The 10,078-nt window shown below is 46.9% G+C and overlaps 1 pseudogene; it reads left to right on the top strand.

The window, feature by feature from the left end:
* The window catches only part of LOC135541390 (protein CBFA2T2-like), a 98,586-nt pseudogene extending 89,096 nt beyond the window's left edge, over positions 1-9,490 (top strand).
* The last annotated feature ends 588 nt before the right edge of the window (positions 9,491-10,078 follow it).

The following is a 10,078-nucleotide window of genomic DNA, read 5'->3' as shown; positions in this document are numbered from 1 at the left end:
ACACTGAGGTTCCCTCATAAAACAGAACTCTCTCACCACCAACACTGAGGTTCCCTCATAAAACAGAACTCTCTCACCAACCAACACTGAGGTTCCCTCATAAAACAGAACTCTCTCACCACCCACACTGAGGTTCCCTCATAAAACAGAACTCTCTCACCACCCACACTGAGGTTCCCTCATAAAACAGAACTCTCTCGCCAACCCACACTGAGGTTCCCCTAAAACAGAATAAAACAGAGGTTCTCTAAAACAGAACTCTCTCGCCACCAACACTGAGGTTCCCTCATAAAACAGAACTCTCTCACCACCAACACTGAGGTTCCCTCATAAAACAGAACTCTCTCACCACCCACACTGAGGTTCCCTCATAAAACAGAACTCTCTCACTCACACACAAACAGCCTATAGTACGGTCAATATGAACGCTGCTAATGGGTGGTCTCTGTGTGTGTGCGCGTGTGTGTGTGTGTGTGGACATGCACAGCTAAGTGCATAGAAGCTCTCAGAAGATCATAAATCTATGGGCCCACATGTGTTTAGACAGTGTGCCCAACTACCCAGGAAGTAGAGTACCTTTGAGTCTCTATGGAGAGAGAGAGGATTGTATCTAGTTCATTGTAGATCTGCGTGCCATCTGGTCCTTGTCAATGGCCAGATGGGACGCAGATATACACACAAGGTAGACGCACACATGCACGCACATGCACACACACATAAACACAGAGGCAAACATGCATGCTCACACACACACACACACACACACACACACACACACACACACACACACACACACACACACACACACACACACACACACACACACACACACACACTATTCACCCCCCACTACATACAGTGCCCTAAGGAAACAACAGTAGTGTTGAAGCTAAAGCAATGAAGGCAGTCAAAAAACCATCCTAAGGAATAAGGTTTTGAAGTGTCTGTCCTATATCGATATATAAGAAAGCTCAGGAAATGTTTTCGTTTTTTTTGGACACAAAACTACCTCCATACTCCATTTGTTTGAATGGGTTACCTTCAGATGAAGGTTTAATATCTATATATATACCTCCATACTTCCATTTTGTTTGTTGGGGTTACCTTCAGATTAAATAAACATAATAGTTTTTAGGAAACACCATCGTGTTCATGGTCTGACATGGAGTCAGAGAAGAGGTATTGTTTAAAGCAGAGAATGGGTATTATTTAAAGCAGAGAAGAGGTATTGTTTAAAGCAGAGAAGAGGTATTGTTTAAAGCAGATAATGGGTATTATTTAAAGCAGAGAAGGGGTATTATTTTAAGCAGAGAAGGGGTGTTGTTTAAAGCAGAGAAGAGGTATTGTTTAAAGCAGAGAAGAGGTATTGTTTAAAGCAGAGAAGAGGTATTGTTTAAAGCAGAGAAGAGGTATTATTTAAAGCAGAGAAGGGGTATTATTTAAAGCAGAGAAGGGGTATTATTTAAAGCAGAGAAGGGGTGTTGTTTAAAGCAGAGAAGAGGTATTGTTTAAAGCAGATAATGGGTATTATTTAAAGCAGAGAAGGGGTATTATTTTAAGCAGAGAAGGGGTGTTGTTTAAAGCAGAGAAGAGGTATTGTTTAAAGCAGAGAAGGGGTATTATTTAAAGCAGAGAAGGGGTATTATTTTAAGCAGAGAAGGGGTGTTGTTTAAAGCAGAGCCTGACTGATATGGGATTTTTGGATCCGATACGATTCCAATTGTAGAGTAGAAATATTAACAGATAACTGATATATCTGGCAATATTTTTATTATAGCTGGAATGAAATCCATTTTCCTGTATGGATTGGGCTTAAAACAGCCCTGCTAAAATACTCAGAAAGATGATTTCTTAAATTTCAGGAAATAACATTTTAGGAGCACCAGAAAGACAATCTGTCTTACTCTAGTGAAAGGAGGATAAACTGCTCTGATTCTAGCAAAACAATTGCCTAGGCTCTGAAGACTGAGCAACAAACAATGGAAAACAACAATATAAGACACATTTTCAATGTATTGGTACTTAGCTATCGTTTCCTCGATTATTTTTTTACCTTTATTTAACCAGGCAAGTCAGTTAAGACCAAATTCTTATTTTCAATGACGGCCTGGGAACAGTGGGTTAACTGCCTGTTCGGGGCAGAATGACAGATTTGTACCTTGTCAGCTCGGGGTTTGAACTTACAACCTTCCGGTCACTAGTCCAATGCTCTAACCACTAGGCTACCCTGCCGCCACTAGGCTACCCTTCACCATGCCTCACCATGGAAATGGGGGTGGCGAAACATGAATTTGGACCGTGACAAGTGACAACCCATACATCAAAACGTATCTATGAAGCGCTACTTTGTAACCTGCTATGTTTTGTGTGTTTGTGTGTGTGTGTGTCTGAAAACATTTGAATTACAGAGTTTGAGGGAAAACCCTTCGCAAAGAGCAAATATAACACACCAGATTTGTCGGGCTTCACTAAAGCCAAAGGACTGTAGCATTACCGATACCGCAGAGTTGGACGCTCTTATAGCACGTCAGGTACTTTACATTTGAGCATAGCATCCATTATTTGTCACGACATCCAACTCCCTACCATGACACTTTACCTAACAGTATATAGCCAGCATGGGCGCAATTTAGGTTTTTGCAGATTATGAGTCAACCCACACATCACTACTGCACCAAACATCTTAGTTAGATGTCAAATTGCGCGACTAAGATCTCCTCAACAAAATACTTCCAAATTAACAACAGATTTATAGAGTTCCATTAGAATCATTCGGACTATTTTGAGGATCTGTATACTGCTACGGTGTCTCAAGACGGACAACTTGCTGCTGTTTTCTTGTTTTTCCAAGCAAAGGTCTTTTAAGGGCGTATGCGAGCACACTGGTTCCGTTAGCCGAACTCGGCTCGGCCGCAGCCGAACCGAGCATGTGGAAGGCTTGAGTGTGTGTGTGTATGTGTGTGTGTGTGTGTCTGTCTTTTTAGGTTGTCTAATGTGTGTTTTTGTCTCTGAGTGTTTGCGTGTGTGCCCCCACCCTCAGCTCCTCCTAACCAGAGCGGGTGTCAGCTCCACTTAGCCAGGGGGAATCTGTGTGACGAAGTGGGCCTGCTCCACTCAGCCTGAGCGGCTCCCGCTGGAATGCTGCTAGCTCCAGACCAGGGGGAGGGAAGGCCCACTCCTCCCCGACAGTTACCCAGCCAGGGGAGCCCAATGGGGGCATGGATGAGGAGGAGAGGGGTGGTGGTGGTTTTACACTGACAGCTGACCACCAGATGTGGGACCGTCTCCTGTGGCTGGGCCGGAGTCTGGTTCTCATCAAAAGGCCTTTCTCTTTCTGTCTTTTAATATCTCCTTTTGTCTTTTAATCTCTCTTTCTCTACCTTTCATCCCCTCTCTTTCTCTCTCTCTCTTACCTCCTTTTACTCTTTCCTTGTTTTTACGACCCCCCCACTTGTCTTCAGTAGGATACATCTATTTTCTCTCGCTTTGTCTTTTCTAACTGTCTTCATTTTCTCCTTCTCTCCTTTGAGTTGGCTACTCTTTTTCTTTCTCTTGTGTTTAAGGGAGCAAGATGGTAAAGCCCATCTTGTCACGAAGCTATAATCATGACATGGAATACCGTTGTGAAATCTGACCATCCACTGCTTCATTGTGGCATAACTATTAAGATTATGGTTCATGTTCATGCTAATAGACTTTCAAATCCAATTGTATTGGTCACATACACATATTTAGCAGAGGTTATCGTGGGTGTAGCGAAATGCTTGTGTTTCTAGCTCCAACAGTGCAGTAATATCTAACAATTCACAACAATGCACACAAATAAAACGTAATAAGATGATATTAAGAAATATTGAAATATTAGAACGAGCAATGTCGGAGTCCGGAGTATAAATATAAACAGTGCCTTCGGAAAGTATTCAGGCCCCTTGACTTTTTCCACATTTTGTTAAGTTACAGCCTTAATCTAAAATGGATTAAATAAAATAAAATTCTTACCAATCTACACACAATACCCCGTAATGACAAAGCAACATTTTTGCAAATGTATAAAAAATAAAAAACAAAGTGGAAAAAGTCAAGGGGGTGTGAATACCCAGTGCCTTTGGAAAGTATTCACACCCCCTTGACTTTTTCCACTTTGTGGAAATATAACATGTGTGAATGGGATCTATATACCCCCCTCTTCTCTCTGCCTCACTTCCCGTGATAGTAATTTGTTATGATGGATTCTGTAACATTACGTTCCTCTTTAATTTGTCTGGTCTTTCTAATCAGGCACTAACGGGGCTACCGCGAGGAGCCCGTGGACCACAGGCTGACAGACAGAGAGTGGGCCGATGAGTGGAGGCATCTGGATCATGTAAGTACTGCTGCTGACAGCAGCCGTCGCTGCCACTACTAGTGCTGTAGAAACTCTTACTGTCTGGCGGAGCCATCGAAGCTTTGTCACACTTGGTGTCCCGTTCACAGTGGCAGACTTTTGTTTTTTTGTGAGCCATGCATTGAATTGTGTGGCCCAAAGTAGGATTCCTACCCAATGAAATGTTTTATTTTTATTTTACCTTTATTTAACCAGGCAAGTCAGTTAAGAACAAATTCTTATTTTCAATGACGGCCTAAGAACAGTGGGTTAACTGCCTGTTCAGGGGCAGAACGACAGATTTGTACCTTGTCAGCTGAGGGGTTTTAACTTGCAACCTTCCGGTTACTAGTCCAACACTCTAACCACTAGGCTACCCTGCCGCCCGAAACGAAGCCACTGAGTGTACAAAACATTATGAAAACCTGCTCTTTCTATGATATAGACTGACCATGTGAATCCAGGTGAAACTACGATCCCTTATTGATGTCACTTGTTAAAATCCCCTTCAATCAGTGTAGATGTAGGGGAGGATACAGGTTGAAGACACGTTTTTTAACCTTGAGACAATTGAGACATGGATTATGTATGTGTGCCATTCAGAGGGTGAATGGGAAGACAAAATATTGAACTGAACAGGGTATGGTAGTAGGTGCCAGGTACACTGGTTTGAGTAAAGAACTGCAATGTTACTGTGTTTTTCACGGTCAACAGGTCAAATCAAAATGTATTGGTCACATACACATGTTTAGCAGATGTTATTGCGGGTGCAGTGAAATGCTTCTAAACATTTTCTGGGCGAATAGTGTAAGAAGTAATACATCTAAAAAAATACTGCAACGTTTCCTAAGAGCTAGAAGCACGGCAGCCCTCTCTGTCAGCACCAAGAATGGTCCACCACCCAAAGGACATCCAGCCACAACTGTGAGAAGCATTGGAGTCAACATGGGCCAGTATCCCTGTGGAACACTTTCGACACTTTGTAGCATTCATGCCCCTGACGAATTGAGTCTGTTCTGAGGGCAAAAGTGGGGTGCAACTCAATATCAGGAAGGTGTTTTTAATGTTTTGTTTTGTATAAAGCAAAAGTTTATATATATTCTCAGCAATATGTGTTGAGACTCATCATGTACTCAGACTAAGACAATTGTAATCTAAATCATTACTGGCCATGCATGTATCTGCAGAAATGGGCTATCAATATTAATATTTAGTTGCACAGTTTCTGAGCAGTTTTAAAAAGAAAAACAATTAAGAATCCTAATTGATCTTCCTCTAAATGTCTCTTCTTCCCTCTCTCTCTCCTCTCCCTCTTGTCTCCCTCTCGTGTCTCCCTATCCCTCTCGTCTCTTTCTCCCTCTTGTCTCTTTCTCCCTCTCGTCTCCCTCTCGTCTCTCTCCCTCTCGTCTCTTTCTCCCTCTCGTCTCTCCCTCTCGCTCTCTCTCCCTCTCGCCTCTTTCTCCCTCTCGTCTCTCCCTCTCGTCTACCTCTCGCCTCTCTCTCCCTCTCGTCTCTCCCTCTCGTCTCTCCCTCTCGTCTCTCCCTCTCCTCTCCCTCGCGTCTCTCCCTCTCGTCTCTCCCTCTCGTCTCTCTCTCTCGTCTCTCTCCCTCTCGTCCCTCTCGTCTCTCTCTCCCTCTCCCTCTCGTCTCCTAGGTGTTGAACTGCATTGTGGAGATGGTGGAGAAGACGCGTCGGTCGGTGGCTGTGCTGCGGCGCTGTCAGGAGTCGGACCGCGAGGAGCTCAACTACTGGCGGCGGCGCTCCAGCGAGCAGGAAGACCCCCGCAAGGGAGGGGCCACCACCGTGCCCACCCCCTTCTCCAAGACCCACAGCCCCCGCACAGCAGCGGTTCCCGCCCCCTTCTCCAAGACCCACAGCCCCCACACAACCGAGGGACTCAGCAGTGGTGGGTGGTATTTTACATTTACATTATAACTCTTATCATATCAAACTAAGTTCATTTCTCACCTTAGGATTTGTCCTTTTATATAAATTTGTTGATCAGGTGTGTATCTTGTCATATGTGAGTCCTGTCGAATCAATCAAGGGATAAGTGATAGCAATTAGTAGTCCCCCTGATGGTGAGCTGCTGAACTAAAGCAACTACTGAGCCCTCACATAGTCACCACATAGGCTGCCATCTTGTGTTCATCTGCAGAACTACACCCATCAACACTACTACTTTAGATATTTAGATCTTATACATACAGGACGCTTCCCAAATGGTGTCCTATTCCCTTTGAAATGCAATGCAGTTGACGGGGTTCCATAGGGCTCTGGTCAACAGTAGTGCACTGTGTAGGGAATAGGGTGCCATTTGGGATGCAAGCGCAGCCTTGCTGGCAGTGTTTATCTCTCAGTGCTCGTCTCTCCGGGGCTCATGCTGCCCCGTGGCCCCCAGACAGGTGCCAGCGCTGCTCTGTCCAGATCGGCCGCAGAAGGCCGTCCTGTAAGACCCAAATCTGGCTGCCCACAGCCCAGCCGGAGCGCCATCTGTGTGCTCAGCAGTGTGCCTGGCCACAGTGTACACAGCCCAAACGCAGCCTGGGCACCACAAAACTTGGGCATGGGCACCAGGTATTGAGCAGTATGGAGAGAGAGACAGAGAAGAGAGGGAGAGAAAACAGGGATGAAGAGAGAGAGAACAGACAGTATATAGCTACAGCTTGGTTGTTGGCCCCTCTGTGGTAGCCATTATACTCACTATTCAAGCTGCCCGGCTATTCAGTTCAGTTGGACCTGGAAAAGTTTTAATTTGGTGGGGCTAGCTATTGAGGGAGATTGTACATTTTAAGTAAATAGAGGATGATGCTAATCTAATTCTCTCCCATCTCTCTCTCCTCTCGCTCCCCTCTCTCGCTCCCCTCTCGCTCCCCTCTTTCCCCTCTCTCTCTCCCCTCTCTTGCTCCCCTCTCTCGCTCCCTTCTCTCTCTCCCCTCTCTCTCTCCAACTCTCTTGCTCCCCTCTTTCCTCTCTCTCTCTCCCCTCTCTCTCTCCCCTCTCTCGCTCCCCTCTCTCGCTCCCCTCTCTCTCTCCCCTTTCTCTCTCCAACTCTCTCGCTCCCCTCTTTCCTCTCTCTCTCTCCCCTCTCTCTCTCCCCTCTTACTCTCCCCTCTCTCTCTCCCCTCTCTCTCTCCCCTCTCTCGCTCCCCTCTCTCTCCCCTCTCTCTCTCCCCTCTCTCGCTCCCCTCTCTCACTCCCCTCTCTCTCTCTCCCCTCTCTCTCCAACTCTCTCGCTCCCCTCTTTCCCCTCTCTCTCTCCCCTCTTACTCTCCCCTCTCTCTCCCCTCTCTCTCCAACTCTCTCGCTCCCCACTTTCCCTCTCTCTCTCCCCCTCTCTTCTTTCCATGCCACAGAATCCCAGAGACTTTGCGCCGCGACCAGGCTCAGGCTACGTGCCTGATGAGATCTGGAGAAAAGCTGGTAAGGCCTTGTACAACAGTGGTGTGTGTTTACTTGCTTGTCTGTGTGTCTCTGTGTGTGTGTGTGTGTGTGTGTGTGTGTGTGTGTGTGTGTGTGTGTGTGTGTGTGTGTGTGTGTGTGTGTGTGTGTGTGTGTGTGTGTGTGTGTGTGTGTGTGTCTGCGCCAGTGCGTGTGTCTGCACATGTGTCTGCGTGTGTGAGGCTGTGTGAGTGTGTTCTTGTTCTCTCCCTCCTCTCTCATTCTCTCTATCACACTAATTAAAAAACATTATTTAACAACATTTTATGTAAAGATCTCTTACAAAGTCTCTACTATATCCTGAACATACCACAACAATATAACCCGCCCCCCTTCTTTCCCACACAGAGGAGGCGGTGAACGAGGTGAAGCGTCAGGCCATGGACGAGGTCCAGAAAGCAGTGGCCGAGGCAGAGCACAAGGCCTTTGAGATGATCACGTCCGAGCGGGCCAAGATGGAGAAGACACTGTCCGAGGCCAAGAGGAAGGCCACGGAGGACGCCATCCAGGTCATCAATGAGCAGGAGGACTCAAGCGAGGTATGGAGGATATGTTAGTAGATAAGTACATCGCTGTATACACACATACTGTGAAGTGAGAGTCATAGTGAGAGTCATATGAATAATAGTCAACGCTGCAGGACATGTAGACACTACTGTGGTATTTACCTACCACTCCCCCAGTGAACGTAACTCTGTCCCTGTCCCCCACACACACACACATCTCCTATTAGTGAACTTAACTCTGTCCCTGTCCCCCACACACACCTCTCCTCCTATTAGTGAACTTAACTCTGTCCCTGTCCCCCCACACACACACCCTCTCCTCCTATTAGTGAACTTAACTCTGTCCCTGTCCCCCCCCCACACACACTCTCCTCCTATTAGTGAACTTAACTCTGTCCCTGTCCCCCCACACACACACACACCTCTCCCTCCTATTAGTGAACGTAACTCTGTCCCTGTCCCCCCCACACACACCTCAACTCCTATTAGTGAACTTAACTCTGTCCCTGTCCCCCACACACACCTCTCCTCCTATTAGTGAACTTAACTCTGTCCCTGTCCCCCACACACACCTCTTCTCCCATTAGTGAACTTAACTCTGTCCCTGTCCCCCACACATACACCTCTCCTCCTATTAGTGAACTTAACTCTGTCCCTGTCCCCCCACACACACCTCTCCTTCTATTAGTGAACTTAACTCTGTCCCTGTCCCCCACACACACACCTCTCCTCCTATTAGTGAACTTAACTCTGTCCCTGCCCCCCCCCCCCACACACACACACACACCTCTCCTCCTATTAGTGAACTCTCCATCTCCCTCTCTCTCTCCCCCTCAGTGTTGCTGGAACTGTGGTCGCAAGGCCAGCGAGACGTGCAGCGGCTGCAATGCGGCGCGCTACTGCGGCTCCTTCTGCCAGCACAAGGACTGGGAGCGCCACCACCTCATCTGCAGCCCCGGCCTGCAGACACAGCCCAAGCCCGTGTCCGCCATCACAGCTGCCAGGGCCGCTGTTACCGCAGGAGCCAAGGCCCCCGAGAGCGTCCCAACCACTGCCAGTCCCGGGGGGGAGAAGGGGTCGGTCGCCTCTCCTTCCTCCACCCCATCCACTCCCACATTAATACTAGAGACCAACGGGCAGTAAAAGCCAGGACTAGGACCAGTGATACTGGCTCTCAAGATGGCCTCCTTCCCATTTTCCTTCCATTCTGTTGTTCCTGACTGTTAAAATGGACACCAGGACCTTATTCCCCAAAATGGCTTCCTTTCTTTGTTTCCCTTTCCTCTTGAACTGCTGACGGTGCAAGGTGCTGGTTTCCATTGTTCCATCATTTGGCTGTCACCCGTCGGGTATCTTTAGGTTAGCGTTTGTCTCTTCAGGTTCTAAAGGTATCTAGGTTAGCGTTTGTCTCTTCAGGTTCTAAAGGTATCTAGGTTAGCAGTTGGCTATTTAGGTTCTATAGGTATCTTTAAGTTAGCGGTTGCGAGGGAGAGGAGACAAGGGAAGAAAGCTGTTTTTAAGACATGACCCTCAGCTCTGGACACCAACCTTAATTTAGCCAAGGAAGTGACATCATGGACATGAAGTGATGTCACAGGCATTGAGTGAGCGGAGGAGGAAATGAGGTCACTGATGTCACCAGTCATGTTACACAGAAAGAGGACAGATTGCTTTGGTAATGGTGGGCAGAAGACAGACTCAACTGCTTTGGGACTTGGAGGATCCATCTTCAACAGTTGGACAAACAGACAATCTCCCTGACAGATG

Source organism: Oncorhynchus masou, chromosome 6 (assembly GCF_036934945.1).
Source record: "Oncorhynchus masou masou isolate Uvic2021 chromosome 6, UVic_Omas_1.1, whole genome shotgun sequence".
NCBI lineage: Eukaryota > Metazoa > Chordata > Actinopteri > Salmoniformes > Salmonidae > Oncorhynchus > Oncorhynchus masou.
This window is presented reverse-complemented; position numbering and strand designations above follow the sequence as displayed.